Raw genomic sequence first — 18,972 nt, forward strand, 5'->3', positions numbered from 1 at the left:
TTTGCATTTTCTGTACTGTGCCAACTTTTTCTAATTTGAAGTTGTAAAACAACCACAACAATAATAATAACTAATAATAAGATTACGAGAAATGCACGATAATTCAAGACATTTTAATTAGCACAATTGTTAAATGTGCCAACCTTGCACATTCATCACACTAGTGTGGTGGCACAGATCTTTTTTCACTTTATTTAAAGCCATATTAAACTACTGTTGTTAAATTCACTTAACAATTGGTTTAAGTTACCAATTACTTAATGTTGCTAAACCTACTGTTAATGATAATCATAAGCTTTTTCATTAGGTGTCTTGGATAAAATATTTTCAACATATATTAGTAATTAACAATATTAACAATTATCAACATTCATTCCATTTTATTCAAAATTGTTTTAAAATAGCAAAATCTGAAAATTATTTAAATATGTTTTACAAGTAAATAGGCAGAAACATGTAACACTGAGTTCATAAGTAAAATAAAAACAGAGTTATTTAATGAATAATGTGATGATAACTGGTAGCACGTGTGGGTGCTTTAATATATGAGGCACTGGGAGAAAGACAAAAAGAATGGGTAATTGGATGATGACATCATATTTTTGGGTCATTTTTTTTTGTATTTTGTAATGAAGAAGCACTAACTATATTAAAAATGGGTGACCGGTGGCACAGCAGTCTAATACCCTAGTGGTGGTGTAAAGAAGCGGTCAAAGACTTGACATGTCAGAGAGAGAAGGTGCTAACTTAAACTCTCCCTGGCCAGCATTGGGTGGTACAAACGTTAGAAGAATTGAGTATATTGGAAATGACTAGGTAAAAGGGTAAATAATAAACATGCTAAAAGCTTAAACCTATACAGATGTTCAAGACAAGTTTCTTAACTCATGGCTCAATACACCTGACACAAACAGAAGTTAATAAAAATTAGGCTTGTTGTCAGACTCAACCTGGGTCAGCTGTGTTCTTCAAACCTGTTGCTGTCAGTTATAATTCATATTAAATAATAAAACTTAGTAAGTTCTTAGATAATTAGGTACAACTGCATTTAAAAATATTGGTCAAAACACAAGTTTTACTCATTTTTAAATAAGAAAAACACATAGTCCCTACAAGTTAATGAAGTTACTATTTATTTGCTTAACATAACACCTCAAAACCAATAATACAGTAATTGTGGCATGTGCAAAAAGTTTTACTGACGCATTAGGCCTTAACTTTTAAGTTCTATAGTAGTCAGTACATAGTATAGACTAGGGATGCATCGATACCATTTTTTCCCAACCGAGTACGAGTACAAGTACATGTATTTTTGTACTCGCCGATACCGATACCTATTTAGAATGATGCAATCTGGAGCATTATGGAATAGTGTAGTTTTTAGTGTAAAATAGTGCAGTGGAACAGTTGCTTGGGTTGCCATCACTAATTGTAAAAAAAAAAACACCGCACAGACATCATTGAGAAAGCTTCTGACAAGCTAACGTTAACGTTCATTAATAAACGCACGTAATTAACGTTGTGCACATCATACATGCGATGCGATTCTGCTGATTGAAATATTTACTTTAAAAGGATAATACAGTCCGATCCCATCTGAGCCGATTCTATCAGCACATACATTCGTGGTTCACCTCGGTAAATCGTAAACGACTCTGAGTCGGCTCCTGCTCTGTGGTAATAACCAGTATAATTAAGCCTGAGCTTTATAATGTAAGCGAGTCACACAAAATGTTCTGTAGTATTTGGTGTTTATTTACAACCGCATCATTCATTATAACAGTAAACACGGAGAGATGACTGAGAAAAGAAACTTACGCTGCGCTTAAAATTAGTCGACTCCTGAATCACTTGTATCGACACTGTGAACAGAGTATTAAAGACACACACACGTCCTATAACAGCAGTCGCTGCTTTTGTAACCGGTTATCTTCGCTGTTAGCTCTATTTTGAAGTTTGTTTTTTTTTTTTTTTTCAAACGGAACTAAATAACATTAAACGTGCGTGTGAGCGTGGTCAGTGAGAATAATTCAATCTGTCTCCCGTGGGTGAAAAATGAATTGCTTTAGTTTTAGAAGTAAAAAAATCCCATGTTTCATGTCTATAAACAATGACACCGTTATTAATAAAGTGCACTGCTTAGAAGGCTTTTGATGCTGTAGGTAGCCTACTAAATAGTGAAGCTACTTAAGAGTTTAGTGTAAACCTAACAATAGAGCACCTCTCTGTTGGGAAGACAAATGCAATTTTAATTTTTATTTCAACTTATTGCTCATGTACAAATGTAAATACTTTTTCATCTTTATCAGATTTTTTACCTTTTAAATCTTTATCTGATTTAAATTTGAATTAAACATGTTTAAGTAAAGTGTTTTCTGTTAACTTACCAACATACACCTGAACTTATACCCAATAAAAAGTAATTGTAAGAGCTAGCTGCTGTTTCATTTATTCAAATTTTTCCTCTGCGGAAAAAGTGGGCCGGGTTTGGGCATGAAACTCCCGGGCTGAAAAAGGGGCCCACTCTGGCCCTGGATACTAGTATCGGTACTCATGCATCTCTAGTATAGACATTTAATAAACATGCACTACTCTAAGTTACTTACTGTTAAATAAAAATAATCAATTTATAAAGCAGAAAGCTCCAAAGTTTAAAATATTAAGTATTAAAATAGTTTCTGCTAGTAATTTCTACTGTCCAAACATTGTCCAAATATTTATTGATAAAGGCAATAAGTTTTTATATACACATAAACATGTGTACAGTATACTGACATTCTTTTCTTTGCATCTCTCTTGCTTTTCTTAAACAGAGTTCAAGGTCGGCCATTATACATATAGACCGTTACACACCGATCAGGAATAACATTATGACCACCTTCCTAACTGACTGCCTATGCAGCCCAATACGCAACAAACTGCGATGCACTGTGTATTCTGACACCTTTCCATCAGAACAAGCATTAACTTCTTCAGCAATCTGTCTGTTGGATCGGACCACACGGGCCAGCCTTCGTTCCCCACGTGCATTAATGAGCCTTGGCCGCCCATGACCCTGTCCCCGGTTTACCACTGTGTTCCTTCCTTGGACCATTTTTGATAGATACTGACCACTGCAGACCGGGAACACCCCACAAGAGCTGCAGTTTTGGAGATGCTCTGACCCAGTCGTCTAGCCATCACAATTTGGCCCTTGTCAAACTCGCTCAAATCCTTACGCTTGCCCATTTTTCCTGCTTCTAACACATCAACTTTGAGGATAAAATGTTCACTTGCTGCCTAATATAGCCCACCCACTAACAGGTGCCATGATGAAGAGATAATCAGTGTTATTCACTTCACCTGTCAGTGGTCGTAATGTTATGCCTCATCGGTGTATGTCCCATAAGTGGCTGCCTGGTTAGGCTGGTGGCTTTCAACCCTCAACCTTCAAACTAAAAGCTCAGAGCAATAATAATTAAGACACCACAGCCCCAGTTATGAGGATCTAAGAAAATCACAAAGGCAGTGGCATTACAAGCAGTGTGTTTTTTTCATGTGTTATAAACTTCTGAATACTCTGTGTGCCAATTTGCAGTTGGCAGCTTCATATATGACAGAGCAACTTGTGTCATGTAAGTGGTAAGGGTTGCAAGACTACACATTGACAGATTGACTTTTATTTAAGTGATGTTTAGATTCAGTAAGTCTGGCAGCAGTCATGTCAGGGTTTGGCTAATGAAACTGAACACAAGTGTTAAATGAATTTGGTTTACTGGTTGAGTAGCTAAGGACACCATTACTTTTTCACACAGGGCCAGGTAGTACTGAATATTAGCTTTCCTTTAATGAATAAAATCATCATTAAAAAATACATTTTTGTTTACTTGGGTTATCTTTGTCTAATACAATATTAAAGAGAGTTTAATGATCTGAAACAAGCGTGACAAATGTGCAAAAATTAAAAAAACATTACCTTTCATGGGTTTCTCTGGATTTTTTATTGGTGACTGGAGGGCTGTGGGAGGGACTAACTAAATTACACAATAATAGTACATAATTAAAAACAAAACATAGTTTGTCTATGTATCTATTTCTGTCATGAAGTATAAAAACGTAATAGTTATGTAAATTAACTACTAGTTTTATCGCTATCAAAATAAAGCTATTTTAATATGTAACCTGGTCCTCAAGTGCAGATGTTCAGCAGATGAGGCTAACTTGAACAAATGCAAATAGAGTAAATTTAGCTACCTGAACTAAAGTCACCTCAATATTTAGAAATCACAATCAATCAGATTAATTTAGGTGGACATATAGCATTTTCAGCATTTAGAAGACGCCTTTATCCAAAGCGACTTACAATTGAGAGTATACATTGCAAGCAATTGAGGGTTAAGGGCCTTGCTCAAGGGCCCAACAGTGGTAAGCTGGCAGATGCAGGGCTTGAACCAGTGACCTTCTGATTACTATTCCTGTACCTTAACCGCGGAGCTACCACTGCCCTATAAAACACTTAAATAGCCAACCTCAAATTTACAAAGGCAAGAACATTTCTTAAATAAAATGTAAAAATTATATAGAAGTGGAGTAATAAATTGGAATGATTTTATTTAGTGTGTATTTTTGCATGTTTTCCTCATGACAAGATATATTGCTATTTAAGCCATATAAAAACTAAGTTTTGTGTTATTGATCATTATGGACCTGTCAAGCTGTTTATAGTTTGCTGTTTTTTTTATTTCATTTTCATGTTTTACCACCACTTTATCCTGTTCAGGGTCATGGAGGGTCTGGCTTTCCCAGAATTACTGGGTACAATTCAGTAACACTCGGAAAGTACACCAGTCCATCGTGGGGAATTGGCCATTACCTCTTCTCAAACATAGCCAGTCATGTCTGTATGTAGACGCCTGACTATTCAAACAATATGGATTCAAGCAAAGGATCCAAGTGGTAATGGGCTAGTATAATAGTTTGAGTTGACGTACAAAAATAGAAAATGGCTTGGCAGCAAGTTAATGTTGCAAAAAACACACGTGTCAATAATCTGAAACAAATATTATACTGCAACTGTATAGATACTCTTTGAACATCACAAAATAAAAAAGATCAGTTATGGTATTAAACCTTTTAAAAACACCATACATTTTAGTTACATAAAAAGTTATAAAAAATAATACAGAATCATTTCAGCAAACCAATGGGGTCATACAAATTATGTTTATTATGGTGCCCATAGGTGCAGGAAGGAGAGTGTTTTTGAGTTTGTATCCCCCCTAAGTAAAAAAAACCCCACTAAGAATCCATCATAATCATAAGAGTAATAAAATGGATAAGGAGACTCACATTTACATAATATTTCAGCATGAAACTCACTGTATCAGGCTGCACATGGAGCAGAGGAGAGTTGTTGTGTGTGACATTGAGCTCCTGTGTGCCTGGCTGCTAATTGCTGGCAGCTGCACCTCGTCTGGGAGGAGAAGCCTGGGACATTTAAGGAGGCAGCTTCTCCTCAGACTTTGGGAACTATTTGACTTTGTTTGATGTGGTATGGATTCTGTTTCTAGCTCTTGTTTCTAGCTCTTGTTTCTAGCTCTTGTTTCTAGCTCTTGTTTCTAGCTCTTGTTTCTAGCTCTTGTTTCTAGCTCTTGTTTCTAGCTCTTGTTTCTAGCTCTTGTTACTAGCCATGTTCCTAGCTCTTGTTACTAGCCATGTTCCTAGCTCTTGTTACTAGCCATGTTCCTAGCTCTTGTTACTAGCCATGTTCCTAGCTCTTGTTACTAGCATGTTCCTAGCTCTTGTTACTAGCCATGTTCCTAGCTCTTGAAACTAGCCATGTTCCTAGCTCTTGTTACTAGCCATGTTCCTAGCTCTTGTTACTAGCCATGTTTCTAGTCTTGTTACTAGCCATGTTTCTAGCTCATGTTACGCTAGCTCTTTGTTTTGCCTTGTTTGCCTAGTTTTGTTCTATCTTGTCTTTTTTTATAATAAATCCTTTGTTTTTGGTATACATCTCTGCGTGTGTGTCCGCCCCCTTTGTCTCGTCCCTTAGCCCCCGCGTGACATAATAGTTCCCCTTAATAGGATGCAGTGAGATGTCTTTTGTTCCAGGATTTCCTGAATTTGACTCCATGAGGTTTCCCCAGACCTTTCCGCTCTGTACGCTAGCTCCCTATGATGGAAGCGACCCTTGGGTCGAGGGCTTCCTCCTTCAGAGCCAGCTCTACTTGCAAGACCTTCTTGATCCTCAGCCTACTGAGACACAAAAAGTTTTGTTTATGATGTCAAGGCTAAAGGGTGCTGTGCAAGAATGGGCTAGGCAGCTCTGGTCTGAGAAGTGAGCTGAGCTGAACTCTGTTAAGGAGTTTGATGGCCTCATGAGAGTCAGGTTAACAGGAAGGAATCCTTATGAGTTTGGTATAGGGAAGTTCACTCAACCTCCCATACCCATTGGCGACGCTACACGCAGCATAGCGCCCACTGCAGCTTATACCCGGCATCCAGTGCCCACTGGGGAGGTGGAATTTCCTCCGGTGCCCACTGCTGATGTGGTCCAGTGCCCGCTCAAATTGCTTGTGACTGTCCCAGGTCTATGTTAGGAGCCAGTCAGGATCACTTGTTTAGTTTTGTTCCTTGTAATGACCCCAAGGGCTACGGGGGTCCCTGTTTTTTCACCGGCTCCAGTTTCGTGTGGTCGTGTATATGTCCGGCCCCTGCCTGTTCGGTTAGTCTCTAGTTTGTCGGTCTCTGACTGCTAAAGGTAATTTAGCAGTTCAGAAGTCCATGGATGCTTTGTTTGTAGTCTCGGGTCCTCCAGCCACCCAGTCAGTCAAGCAATTCCAAGTTTTCTCTAGTTCACTCTCCAGGGTCCAAGCAGCTGATTCAAGACGCCTCTTCTGGCTCCAAGCAACTGATTCAGGATGCCACTCCAGGGTCCTCGCAGCTGATTCAAGGAGTTTCTCAAGGGTCCCCGCAGCTGATTCCGGACGCCTCTCCAGGGTCCTCGCAGCTGACTCGAGCAGTTTCTCAAGGGTCCCCGCAGCTGATTTCGGACGCCTCTTCGCTATGGTCCTCACAGCTGATTCCGGGCGCCTCTTCGCCAGGGTCCTCGCAGCTGATTCTGGACGCCTCTTCGCCAGGGTCCTCGCAGCTGATTCCGGACGCCTCTTCGCCAGGGTCCTCGCAGCTGATTCCGGACGCCTCTTCTCAAGGGTCCTCGCAGCTGATTCCGGACGCCTCTTCTCAAGGGTCCTTGCAGCTGACTTTGAATGCCTCTTCGCCAGGGTCCTCGCAGCTGACTCCGGACGCCTCTTCTCAAGGGTCCTTGCAGCTGATTAATTACATTTCTCCAGTGTATCCGCAGCTGACTCCGGACGCCTCTTCTCCAGGGTCCTCGCAGCTGATTCCGGACGCCTCTTCTCAAGGGTCCTTGCAGCTGATTAATTACATTTCTCCAGTGTATCCGCAGCTGATTCCGGACGCCTCTTCTCAAGGGTCCTTGCAGCTGACTTTGAATGCCTCTTCGCCAGGGTCCTCGCAGCTGATTCCGGACGCCTCTTCGCCAGGGTCCTCGCAGCTGATTCCGGACGCCTCTTCTCAAGGGTCCTCGCAGCTGATTCCGGACGCCTCTTCTCAAGGGTCCTTGCAGCTGACTTTGAATGCCTCTTCGCCAGGGTCCTCGCAGCTGACTCCGGACGCCTCTTCTCAAGGGTCCTTGCAGCTGATTAATTACATTTCTCCAGTGTATCCGCAGCTGATTCCGGACGCCTCTTCTCAAGGGTCCTTGCAGCTGACTTTGAATGCCTCTTCGCCAGGGTCCTCGCAGCTGATTCCGGACGCCTCTTCGCCAGGGTCCTCGCAGCTGATTCCGGACGCCTCTTCGCCAGGGTCCTCGCAGCTGATTCCGGACGCCTCTTCTCAAGGGTCCTCGCAGCTGATTCCGGACGCCTCTTCTCAAGGGTCCTTGCAGCTGACTTTGAATGCCTCTTCGCCAGGGTCCTCGCAGCTGACTCCGGACGCCTCTTCTCAAGGGTCCTTGCAGCTGATTAATTACATTTCTCCAGTGTATCCGCTGCTGACTCCGGACGCCTCTTCTCCAGGGTCCTCGCAGCTGATTCCGGACGCCTCTTCTCAAGGGTCCTTGCAGCTGATTAATTACATTTCTCCAGTGTATCCGCAGCTGACTCCGGACGCCTCTTCGCCAGGGTCCTCGCAGCTGACTCCGGATGCCTCTTCTCAAGGGTCCCCTCAGCTGACTCCGGACACCTCTTCGCCAGGGTCCTTGCAGCTGATTAATGACATTTCTCCAGTGTTTTCGCAGCTGACTCCGGACGCCTCTTCTCAAGGGTCCCCGCAGCTGACTCCGGACACCTCTTCGCCAAGGTCCTCGCAGCTGACTCCGGACGCCTCTTCTCAAGGGTCCTTGCAGCTGATTAATGACATTTCTCCAGTGTTTTTGCAGCTGACTCCAGATGCCTCTTCTCAAGGGTCCTTGCAGCTGATTAATGACATTTCTCCAGTGTTTTCGCAGCTGACTCCGGACACCTTCACCAGGGTCCTTGCAGCTGATTCTGGACGCCTCTTCTCAAGGGTCCCTGCAGCTGACTCCGGACGCCTCTTCGCCAGGGTCCTCGCAGCTGACTCCGGATGCCCCCCGATGGCGCTTTGGCGATCCAGGTTGGCGCCCCCCGATGGCGCTTTTGCGATCCAAGTCGGTGCCCCCCGATGGCGCTTTTGCGATCCAAGTCGGCGCCCCCCGATGGCGCTTTTGCGATCCAAGTCGGCGCCCCCCGATGGCGCTTTTGCGATCCAAGTCGGCGCCCCCCGATGGCGCTTTTGCGATCCAAGTCGGCGCCCCCCGATGGCGCTTTTGCGATCCAAGTCGGCGCCCCCCGATGGCGCTTTTGCTCCCCTGATGGCGCTTTTGCCTTCAAGTCTGAGCTCCCAGCGGACGTTTCTGAACTCTCGTCGGCGCCCCTCGACGGCGCTTTTGTTTTCTCTGCGGCACCTAGCTCCTAGCTCTTGTTACTAGCCATGTTTGTTCCTAGCTCTTGTTACTAGCCATGTTTCTAGCTCATGTTACGCTAGCTCTTCGTTTTGCCTTGTTTGCTTCGTTTTGCCTTGTTTGCCTAGTTTTGTTCTGTCTTTTTTTTTTAATAATAAATCCTTTGTTTTTGGTATACATCTCTGCGTGTGTCCGCCCCCTTTGTCTCGTCCCTTAGCCCCCGCGTGACATTGTGTACCAAATATCATCCTATATAATAAATAGTGTGCTAAATCTAATTTCAAGAATGGTGAGGCTACTATTTTGAACACACTGTATAGGATTTTGAGTGTGAATTTAAATAAAACACCCCAGCTTTACTTGGTAAGCAGTGTTTTTTTTGCTCCACATGTAGTCTAATATGGCAAGTTCTATAAATTATACCAAAACATTTTATGGTGAGTTTGATATTTTAATTAGTAGATTGAACAAGAGGGCAATTTAGGGGCATTCAGGTTTAAAATAAACCAATTCACACTTTGTTGTGCTGTTTTGAGGCTTAGACAGCAACTTAAAAGCACTATGATCCAACTGTTATGCAAGTATACGATAATAATTCTTCAAAAATATAACACCAAAACATTAAAATGCATAAGATTATTAATTCCTAACACTACTGCCTGCATTGAGAGTTCACTTTTTCAGCACCTGTAGGAGCAGCTAGAGGAAAGTACTTTACCAAGCAGTTACTGTTTGTTTGGACTGTGTGTGTTTGTGTTTGCATGTAACTAGTTAGCCTGTAGTTCAACGATATGAAACAGTTTATTGAACATGCAAACAATGTTTATGCATCAGAGTAGGGAGCACTGAATTAAACTGCACTAACTTAAAACAGATTTAAAATCTTAGAAGGCACATTTACAGAGACAATAAAGAAATCAAGACACATCAACTGCAAACATCAAAGAAAATGCAAGTAGTGGTTTTTCTGATAATAATGGACATAATACTGAAGTATTATGTTTGTACTACTTCTATCTTCTCAATTCAAAAGGAGCTGCAATAAGAATTACATTTAAAAGTGTGTGTGATCTAGTATTGTTAGCAGTGAGAAGATTCAGTGTCAGAGACTGCTGAAAGCTATTATACAATGAGAAGATCTGAGGCACACAGAACCATTAGAATTATGCGATGAGACCATCAGCCATTGTTCCATAGAGGCACACCGAAAAAGCACCCATCTCTTAGTGGCCATTTATATTTATATTTAGAAATACACAAAGAGAATGAATGTTCTATAGTAACTCTTGCTATTATAACTGGGTTAAACAACAAACCATAATTATAAAAAGTGCACAGACAATAAAAAAATTAAATTTGATGCCACAGTAATTTAATTATTTTATTAAAGTTTATTAACATATCTGAAAATGGGGGACAGAATCTGCTGCTGTAACCAACCTTGTAACCATTAGAGCCAAAAATCTACCTTCACAGCAGGGCCACCACTACTGGCAGTTCAGAAGGAGGGGAATCATAGTGGAGCACAAAGAGTGTGTGGGACTATAGAAATTAGGCCACTAATATCTTGATTTTAGCCTTTACATTCCTACTTATGCAAATTTATACCCACAGCTCATAATTTAACAGCATGTTTCACACACATTTCCTATCAAGAATAAAAGTACTTAAAATTGCCTTTTCTTGTCAGTGAGGTAGTGTGTTTACATATTTTGTATTTCTAAGTGGTTTAGGTACCTGACTAGTAATCAGAAGGTTGCTGGTTCACACACCACCACTAATTGCCACTTACAGTGGGGCCAAAAAGTATTTAGTCAGCCACTGATTGTGCAAGTTCTCCTACTTAGAAAGATGAGAGAGGTCTGTAATTTTCATCATAGGTACACTTCATCTATGAGAGACAAAATGAGAAAAAAAAATCCAGGAAATCACATTGTAGGATTTTTAAAGAATTTATTTGTAAATTATGGTGGAAAATAAGTATTTGGTCAATAACAAAAGTTCAACTCAATACTTTGTAACATAATTTTTGCTGGCAATGACAGAGGTCAAATGTTTTCTGTAAGTCTTCACCAGGTTTGCACACACTGTAGCTGGTATTTTGGCCCATTCCTCCATGCAGATCTCCTCTAGAGTGATGTTTTGGGGCTGTCGCTGGGACACACGGACTTTCAACTCCCTCCACAAATTTTCTATGGGGTTGAGGTCTGGAGACTGGCTAGGCCACTCCAGGACCTTGAAATGCTTTTTACGGAGCCACTCCTTCGTTGCCCGAGTGGTGTGTTTGGGATCATTGTCATGCTGGAGGACCCAGCCACGTTCCATCTTCAATGCTCTCACTGATGGAAGGAGGTTTTGGCTTAAAATCTCACAATACATGGCCCCGTTCATTCTTCCCTTAACACGGATCAGTCGTCCTGTCCCCTTTGCAGAAAAACAGCCCCAAAGCATGATGTTTCCACCCCCATGCTTCACAGTGGGTATGGTGTAGGATGCAACTCAGCATTCTTCTTCCTCCAAACACGACGAGTTGAGTTTTTACCAAAAAGTTCTATTTTGGTTTCATTTGACCACATGATAATTTCCCAATCCTCTTCTGGATCATCCATATGCTCTCTGGCAAACTTCAGACGGGCCTGGACATGTACTGGCTTAAGCAGGGGGACACGCCTGGCACTGCAGGATTTGAGTCCGTCTCAGCGAAGTGTGTTACTGATGGTAGCCTTTGTTACTTTGGTCATTCATCAGGTCCCTCCGTGTAGTTCTGGGATTTTTGCTCACCGTTCTCATGATCATTTTGACCCCACGGGATGAGATCTTGCGTGGGGCCCCAGATCGAGGGAGATTATCAATGGTCTTGTATGTCTTCCATTTTCTTACAATTGCTCCCACAGTTGATTTATTCACACCAACCTGCTTGCCTATTGTAGATTCACTCTTCCCAGCCTGGTGCAGGTCTACAATTTTCTTCCTGGTGTCCTTCGACAGCTCTTTGGTCTTGGCCATGGTTGAGTTTGGAGTCTGACTGTTTGAGGCTGTGGACAGGTGTCTTTTATACAGATAACGAGGTCAAACAGGTGCCATTAATACAGGTAACGAGTGGAGGACAGAAGAGCTTCTTAAAGAAGAAGTTGCAGGTCTGTGAGAGCCAGAAATCTTGCTTGTTTGTGGGTGACCAAATACTTATTTTCCACCATAATTTACAAATAAATTCTTTAAAAATCCTACAATGTGATTTCCTGGATTTTTTTTTCTCATTTTTGTCTCTCATAGTTGAAGTGTACCTATGATAAAAATTACAGACCTCTCTCATCTTTCTAAGTAGGAGAACTTGCACAATCAGTGGCTGACTAAATACTTTTTGGCCCCACTGTAAATCTCAATTGCTCAAACTGTATTCAGTCGTAATTGTGTCACTTTTGATTGATGTCTGTTACATGTGGCAAATGTAAATGTTTGGAAAATTTTTACTTATAGCAAATATACATTAAATACATATGAATTGTAAATGTAACATAATACACTGTTGTACCTTAAATCACTTTCTATGTATTTCCCCATGAAATAGACAAAATATAGGACATATATAGAGAACAAAAGATGTCCTCCTAAACAAACACCAGCCTCCATAAAAGTACATTATAGTATTTCCATTTTTTTAATGTTCATTACACCTAAACTGCTAAAATATAATTCCATAATTTACATAATTTTTGTTTGCTAGTATTCTTGTGCTGGGGCTGTTCTACCTTATAGTGCACATATTGCTTTGTACTACATCATACTGTTTTAGTTAACCCATGATTGACTGGATCTATTGTGTGTGTCAGAAGGCAAAAAATGTCATAACTGGTATTATTCCGTCTCACTAAACCAATCATGCCGCGGCGTTGTTCGCACCCCGCACCCCACCTTTAGCCAGTAAGGTAAGAATGCGGATCCGAGTTCCATCGGCTTTCACAAAAAGGCCTACTGATCATCAACACATGACTGATTTTTATCGCATAATGTAAACACGAGCTGTATATTTAGTGCTGTTGGCTTTACAAATGCACCTGTCCTGAATACAGCAGATGTGCGGCTCTATGCGCGGTTGCTGTGAGGGAATAAAGCTCTGTTCTCATTCACACCACTGCGCATCTGCACAAACTGTGCATCCCTGCCAACGCTACCATACGCGCAACAACCATTTCGGGCTTTATGTTAAATAAAGGAATTAAAAAGACACGCAGACTTACCGATAGAACGGGTTATTGATTTCCTGCGTCTACTGGTTATTGAAACGCTGTTCTGCTGCGTTTGTCCTCTTTCTCAATCACTCTTCCAGCTCCTGTCGCTGTCCAACAGCACAACGCCGAGCCGCGGATCTTCTGCGCAGGCGCACTAGCGCCGACCAACCGGTTCCATCACACACACCGGCAGCGAATACTACCTTCATCAAAATAACACGTAGTAGCTTTTATATTGTAATATAGACTTTATAAACAAAACAACGAACAATAGGGACCATAATAACAGAAAAGGACGTAAGGCCACAGTTTAATCAAAGCCTAATCTAGAGACCCCCTCTGATTACCTGTGTTACTGCATATTTAAAACGTTAAATTCATTAAGGTCAATAAACAATATGTGCTATTATTAAAAAAAATCAAATAAAATAAACCTGGTTGTGTTCATTGGGCCAATTGGTTTAACAACTTTTATAACTATAACAATTAACTGATTGGTGCAATAAAAGAGTTGATTAAAAAGGGGACACTTTTACAGCACAACATAACCAAAGTCCTCAATGTCCTCAATGTTTAAAAATGTATATTTTTGGCATTTAGCAGACGCTTTTATCCAAAGCGACTTACAGTACTGTGATAGTATATTGTCTAAGCAATTGAGGGTTAAGGGGCCTTGCTCAAGGGCCCAACAGTGGCAACCTGGCAGTGGTGGGGCTTGAACCAGTGACCTTTTCAATTACTAGTCCAGTACCTTAACCGTTGAGCTACCACTGCCCCTTTGTTTTGTTGTGGTATGATGGACAATTCATCTTAACATCTTTTTACTGTCTGTAAACTTCATACAGTGTATCACAAAAGTGAGTACACCCCTCACATTTCTGCAGATATTTAAGTATATCTTTTCATGGGACAACACTGACAAAATGACACTTTGACACAATGAAAAGTAGTCTGTGTGCAGCTTATATAACAGTGTAAATTTATTCTTCCCTCAAAATAACTCAATATACAGCCATTAATGTCTAAACCACTGGCAACAAAAGTGAGTACACCCCTTAGTGAAAGTTCCTGAAGTGTCAATATTTTGTGTGGCCACCATTATTTCCCAGAACTGCCTTAACTCTCCTGGGCATGGAGTTTACCAGAGCTTCACAGGTTGCCACTGGAATGCTTTTCCACTCCTCCATGACGACATCACGGAGCTGGCGGATATTCGAGACTTTGCGCTCCTCCACCTTCCGCTTGAGGATGCCCCAAAGATGTTCTATTGGGTTTAGGTCTGGAGACATGCTTGGCCAGTCCATCACCTTTACCCTCAGCCTCTTCAATAAAGCAGTGGTCGTCTTAGAGGTGTGTTTGGGGTCATTATCATGCTGGAACACTGCCCTGCGACCCAGTTTCCGGAGGGAGGGGATCATGCTCTGCTTCAGTATTTCACAGTACATATTGGAGTTCATGTGTCCCTCAATGAAATGTAACTCCCCAACACCTGCTGCACTCATGCAGCCCCAGACCATGGCATTCCCACCACCATGCTTGACTGTAGGCATGACACACTTATCTTTGTACTTCTCACCTGATTGCCGCCACACATGCTTGAGACCATCTGAACCAAATAAATTAATCTTGGTCTCATCAGACCATAGGACATGGTTCCAGTAATCCATGTCCTTTGTTGACATGTCTTCAGCATACTGTTTGCGGGCTTTCTTGTGTAGAGACTTCAGAAGAGGCTTCCTTCTGGGGTGACAGCCATGCAGACTAATTTGATGTAGTGTGCGGCGTATGGTCTGAGCACTGACAGGCTGACCCCCCACCTTTTCAATCTCTGCAGCAATGCTGACAGCACTCCTGCACCTATCTTTCAAAGACAGCAGTTGGATGTGACGCTGAGCACGTGCACTCAGCTTCTTTGGACGACCAACGCGAGGTCTGTTCTGAGTGGACCCTGCTCTTTTAAAACGCTGGATGATCTTGGCCACTGTGCTGCAGCTCAGTTTCAGGGTGTTGGCAATCTTCTTGTAGCCTTGGCCATCTTCATGTAGCGCAACAATTCGTCTTTTAAGATCCTCAGAGAGTTCTTTGCCATGAGGTGCCATGTTGGAACTTTCAGTGACAAGTATGAGAGAGTGTGAGAGCTGTACTACTAAATTGAACACACCTGCTCCCTATGCACACCTGAGACCTAGTAACACTAACAAATCACATGACATTTTGGAGGGAAAATGACAAGCAGTGCTCAATTTGGACATTTAGGGGTGTAGTCTCTTAGGGGTGTACTCACTTTTGTTGCCGGTGGTTTAGACATTAATGGCTGTATATTGAGTTATTTTGAGGGAAGAATAAATTTACACTGTTATATAAGCTGCACACAGACTACTTTTCATTGTGTCAAAGTGTCATTTTGTCAGTGTTGTTCCATGAAAAGATATACTTAAATATCTGCAGAAATGTGAGGGGTGTACTCACTTTTGTGATACACTGTACATAAGATGTTTAAATCTGGTAATATTAAAGGTCATAAAACATGCTTGACCTACTCTTGGTGTGTTTTAAATCACACTTGGATCATTTTAAGTCCTGAAATATCTTAATAAATGGGAACAGGAAATAACGTTCTTTACCATAGGGCATACATTCATGTTTCTTTGCATAAATAATTGGAGCTAATGTTATCAACACACTTCCATACCATTTTGTATTTCCCAATGAACAATATACCCAGTGTAAGAAATATAGTGAGTAAATATAAAGTGGTTCTGTTTGGCCAAATAACATTTTGCAATGCTCAAGGCTCCAGTGATTTTCAAATTATAAAGCTACTTAATCATTTATGAAGCTACATTATATGACTCGTCAGTCAAGTAAAGGCCAAGTTATAGAGTTGGTCTGCCTTTTGGAGTGTGTCTGTCTGTTCTATCAAAACGGCAACTGTGAGGTGCCCAAAGTTTACAGAAGCACAGTAATGCTGAAACCGGAAAGGGACTTTTTCGAAAAGTTGTCACAAAGTAAGAAGTATATTGTTAATTCTGTAAAACTGATTTTTTACACCTACTTACAATAGATGTGGTCTTGATAATTAGAAGTGATCAAAACATACTTTTGTATTTTGCATGTATTTAGTAAATGTTTTTTAATGTTGTAACATGACTGGCCAACTGAATAAGAACAGACAATTCTGTTATTATCTAATAAAATTAAATTATTAATTACATTTTATTAAAATATTGAAAACTAATTAGAATAGTATGGAAAACTTTCCGTATCCTTGTGTCCTCCCCTCTCAAAAATATGCAGAAGGTGGCTCATCTACCATGTCGAGTGTGTATTCCTGTCTTGTACCCAGTGCCTGGTCCTTGTTACAGTTTTTTGTAAAATGCAATTAAATGCAATAAAAAGAAATGCAAAATGCTGTGGTTTGTTAATTCAGTCGAATCTTTATTTAATTTTTTAATTAATTAATTTAAACACATTTACAATTTGATGGCTGCAACACACTCCAAAAAACTTGTGACAGGGCAAGAATAGAAAATGGTCAGTGTAGGGAAAGAACAGAAAACACTCTTATATGTTTATGACCTTCAGCTCCAGATGACGTTGTGTGAGAAATGGGCATGCTACTGTGAGAAATATATTCACATGGGCTCAGGAGTACTTCAGAAAACTGTTGTCACTTAACACAGTTATCCACTGCATCAAGGACTGTGTTTTGTAATCAGATGAGTTGATGTTTCAGCTTGTATTCTGGAAAAAAGACAGTGAGTTCTCAGTGACAAAGAAGAGCCATACAGAATTTTATCAAAAAGGCTGCAAAAGCCTACAACTTTCATGGTATGGGTGACTTGTATATGTTTTCTAAGGAAGTTCATAGTTATTTTAATCATTCTGTACATGCTAAAACAGCATAGCTTCATAGACACACACAGGGTCACACCTGCCTGCAGTCCAGATCTATTTCCTATTGAAAATGTATGGTGCAGCATGAAGAGGAGAATCAGACAACCTCCTCATTACATTTATGGTCATGCACTCCTCCCATCTATACTCCAATTAAAGTGCTTTTTCATTTTGTCATTGTACAATGTGTACAGCTAAGATTATATGCTTTTTAGGGATACTTAATTTTCTTCAGAACAAATAAAGCATGTATATGTATCACTCAATTAAAAAAGTACAAATCACATTTCTAGAAAAGTTGGAACATTTAGTAAACTGCAATAAAAAGAAGAATCTGTGATTTGCTAATTCTCTTAAATGTTCATTAAACTGACAAAACAGAAAGAAAAGATGTCCAGTTTTGATCAATGTATTTTAAAAATATAAACACATTTAGAATTTGATGTCAACACACTGCAAAAAATTTAGGACAGAGGCATGTTTACCACTGTGTTTCATCACCTACCAGTTTTGGTAGTGAATTTTTTTCTCAATTCTTGCTTGACGAGGCTTCAGATGTTCAACAGTCGCTGTTGTCTGATTCTCCTCCTTATGCTGCTCGACATATTTTCAATAGGATCTGGACAGATCTGGACTGCAGACAGACTGTGTCTACCAAGCCCCGCTGTTGTAGCATGTGTTGAATGAAGCCTCGCATTGTCTAGCTGAAATAACCATGAACTTCACGGTAAAAGATGGCAGCATGTGTCTCTCTAAAATTCCAATAGACGCCTCCAATGGTACCATTTTACATATGCAAGAGTACTGATGCCTCTGTCCCAACTCATCAAGAGTGTTGCAGGCATCAAGTTGTAAACATGTTTTTATTAATAAAAAACAATAAAGCTGATCAGTGAAAACATGGGAAACCTTTTCTTTACCCATTTCTGTTAAATCACAGGTTCTTCTTCTTCTTTTTATTGCATTTTACTAAATATACCAACTTTTCTAAAAATTTTAAATGTTTTGTCTTTCATATTAGGGCCTTCTTTTAAAGAACCTCAAAAATTTTTCTGAAGAATCTTAAAAAAGCGGCAGCAGGGTCATGGTTCCCTGAGACTCACTGATGCTCATGGGAAACAAAGGCTAGCCTGTCTGGTTCAATTCCCCAGTAGAGCTGCAGCACAAATTTTTGAAAAAGTTAATGCTGGCCATAATAGAAGTGTCAGAACACACAGTGCGTCACAACTTGCTGCATTTGGACTTGCATAGCTGCACGCCGGTCTGCCCACCGAAAGTGCTTACAGTGACTACATGAGAATAAGAATCCGACCATGGAGCAACAGAAGATGGTGGCTTGGTCTGATTTATTACATTTTCTTTTACATTATGTGGACGGGAGAAGAAAATGCATACTGGAAGAGGCAGTATGACGCTCCTAGCCAATGTTCCGCTGGGAAACCTTGGGTTAATTCATGTGGGTATTATTTTAACACATATCATCTAGCTAAACAATGTTGCAGACTAAGTACAGCCCTTCATGTACAGTATGTGCCCTGCCACATGGCAAAAATTGTTCAGGAATGGTTTAAGCAATATGACAAGGTGTTTAACACGTTGGCTCGGCCTACAAATTCCCCACATCTTAAATTATAAGTTGAATCAGGTTTTTTTTTTTTTTCAAAGACCTATTGGTTTAGGACTCTGGAGTTGCAGAGCTGCACCATTGTACTACATAGTTTTAACAATATTAACAGCAATAATGTTTGTGTACTATTCTGTCTATCACAGAATAGGGCTGTGTCTGTGTGCACAAATCAATGTCCAAGATTTGATGTGGTCTGCACAGAGCCCAGACATCAAGTCCATGTCTTTTTGTCC

The 18,972-nt window shown here is 40.9% G+C and overlaps 1 protein-coding gene across 1 annotated transcript in view; it reads right to left on the reverse strand.

Annotated features, from left to right (window-relative positions):
* nrcama (neuronal cell adhesion molecule a) overlaps positions 1–13,311 on the reverse strand; it is an 83,413-nt gene extending 70,102 nt beyond the window's left edge. The window contains exon 1 of the mRNA XM_062994644.1: positions 13,225–13,311. The gene's annotated coding sequence lies outside the window, so the exon portion shown is untranslated. The remainder of the gene's footprint in view (positions 1–13,224) is intronic.
* Positions 13,312–18,972: the final 5,661 nt, after the last annotated feature.

Source organism: Trichomycterus rosablanca, chromosome 1 (genome assembly GCF_030014385.1).
Source record: "Trichomycterus rosablanca isolate fTriRos1 chromosome 1, fTriRos1.hap1, whole genome shotgun sequence".
Classification (NCBI taxonomy): domain Eukaryota; kingdom Metazoa; phylum Chordata; class Actinopteri; order Siluriformes; family Trichomycteridae; genus Trichomycterus; species Trichomycterus rosablanca.